The 2357-nt window shown below is 58.4% G+C and overlaps 1 long non-coding RNA gene across 1 annotated transcript; it reads right to left on the bottom strand.

The window, feature by feature from the left end:
* Positions 1–1689: 1689 nt before the first annotated feature.
* On the bottom strand, positions 1690–2351 carry LOC105981077. The gene is made up of 2 exons (XR_001174789.1): positions 2239–2351; positions 1690–1751 (listed from the first exon to the last, which is right to left on the bottom strand). It is a non-coding gene; the product is annotated as an uncharacterized LOC105981077 (long non-coding RNA).
* Between the last annotated feature and the right edge of the window lie 6 nt (positions 2352–2357).

Below are 2357 nucleotides of genomic sequence, written 5' to 3' on the forward strand. Positions count from 1 at the left end.
ACTGGGAGTTGCCCCCTACCCTCAATATCGGGGGGCCGGTGCAAGCTTCCAGTCCAAGGGTACTTCCTCCTCCCTGAGCATGGGTTGATCTGCCCCTGCGTCAATTAAACAGTGAAACCTCTTCCCATCTATAAAAATACTCATTTTAGGGCAGAGTCCTTCCACCAGGGGGAAGGTCCAATGGGCCTGGGCTGCCCTGCCATGAGGCTGCCTGGGCCTCACAGCAGAGGGGGTTCCTCCTTGAGTTAACAGGGCTGGAGGATGCCCCTCCCCTAATTTAAAGGCTTCCCATCTAAATGAAATTTGGATCGACAATCCTTTTTCCAATGGTATCCCTTCCTGCACCTGGGGCAGGGTGTAGGGGGTGGTCTGGACCCCCCAGGCAGGTTGGCGGGGGATTGTTGTGGACAGTCCCTCTTAAAGCGGCCCTCCTGTCCGCATTTAAAACGAGTCCCTCTCCCCAATGGCCTTGAGGTCCCTTGGCCCTGGGCTGCCAGCGCCTGGGTGATAGCCTCAGCCATTGCAGATGTCTGAGCCTGTAAAGCTAAAGCTAGTGATTGGGAAACCAGCAGCTTTACAAACTGATCCTGGAGGTCCCCTGCCAGCAGCTTGCGGTCAATACTCTGCTGGACTCGGTCTATGAAATCAGGTAGAGGCTCACCTGGTGTTTGTCTCACTCCTGCTATGGGGGACTCAGTGGGCCCTTCATCCAGTTTGTACCACGCGGCAAGTCCTGCCTGCCTCACCTGGTCACGGTATGGGCCAGGTATTGCAGCCTGTTCGACGCCAGTGGAGTACCCTTCCCCCGTCCCTGTTAACATGGAGTAAGTAATAGTTATCTCGGGTTGAGCCTGCTGGTTATTTTCTGCCCGCACTCTGCATTCCTCCTCAAAGAAGGCACACCATTTAATAAACTGAGAACTGGTGAGGACGGCTTTGGCCACATCTTGCCAGTCCTTAGGGACACACGGGTGATAGGCAATATCCTGTAATAGGGTCTGGGCCCAAGGAGAGTTTGGGCCATCCTCTGCCACCGCCTGTGGAGCTCTTTAAAGATCCTTAGCTTCCCATGGATACCATTCCAAGGGTCTGTTAGCTCCTGGTGCCAGATTGACCGGATATGCTTGGGGAAGCGAATCCTGTGGCCTAGGGTTTGGGCTCCTGGGTGGCCCCTCCTTTACAGGGGAGGCCTCTGCATAGGTTACTTCCCCAGCCCTCGGCCCCTCCGTGGAGGGTCTGTAGGGGTCCGGGTCTGGCAGGTCCCTGTGTAAGGCTGCATAGGGCACCGTACCTTCCCCCTTTTTGGGGGCATAGAGTGGGGGCCTAGGACCTCCAGGGGCACCCGAGTTGGGGGGGGGTAATCTTCACCCTTGTTTTGACTTCCACTGTGCGTGCTTCTGTCTGATTAGTGTATTCTTGGTCGAATCTGGCCCATTCCTTTTCCTCCCCACTTCCCAAGTCCTCCTTCTGCGAGATAAAATTACCCTTACTATACTAAGGGTTTCACTTACCCTGAGAAACCGCTTAGCCTCGGCTGATATATTTTCCTTTCGGGCCCCACGTTGGACACCAGATGTCGGGTCTTCGGCCTGGGGAAGGACATGGAGAAGGACAGGGTACGAAGAAAGCACCACTCACCTGTTCCCCTCCCTTAGCCTCAGAGACAACCAGAGGCTGTGGGGAGTCAAGTCAAGCAGGAACTCATTTATTACCTCACAGCAAGCACTTTTCAAAGCAAAAAACCGCATGGCCTGGAAGGGGAGGAAAAGGAACCAACCAATCACTGTAGAGGTCACCCTATCACGTGCCTAAGTTTTCTATACTTTGCCTGTCCCGTACTGACGCCTGGTTGCGGCATCCAATCAGAGTAACAGGAGCAATCAGGCTCTGCCCACTAACTCCCGCCCAGCGCCATCTTTGCTGCCCACGTGCCCCACCGACCGCTCCGCCCCAGAGCTGCGCGGCCCGGGAGGGGGGCGGGCAGGTGAATCCGGGTGCGTGGTCCCGTCCCGCAGCGGCCCCGTGGGGACACAAGTCATAATGCAAACCGATGCAAGTCGTGACGGCCGGAGGAGCGGAGCCCGGGGAGGGGCGGCCGCAGAGGGCTCCCGAGGGAAGGAGCCGAGTTTCCTCTCCTTCCACTCCGGGCCTCGGGCTCCGCCCTTCGGCTCCCGCCCGAGCCCGGCTTTCCTGATGGTGAGCGATCGAACTCTGGCCAGACTTGCCCGCCCCGGTTACCTTCCCCCGGCGTCCTCCAGGCCGCGGCCTCCCGAAGCAGCTGGGACTGGCAAGCCGTGCGGAGCAGCGGCGGGAGCAGCGGGTAGGCGGGCGTGGCGGGGAGGGGACGGGCCCTGGGC

This window comes from Dipodomys ordii, unplaced genomic scaffold, assembly GCF_000151885.1.
Source record: "Dipodomys ordii isolate 6190 unplaced genomic scaffold, Dord_2.0 Scaffold11, whole genome shotgun sequence".
Taxonomy (NCBI): domain Eukaryota; kingdom Metazoa; phylum Chordata; class Mammalia; order Rodentia; family Heteromyidae; genus Dipodomys; species Dipodomys ordii.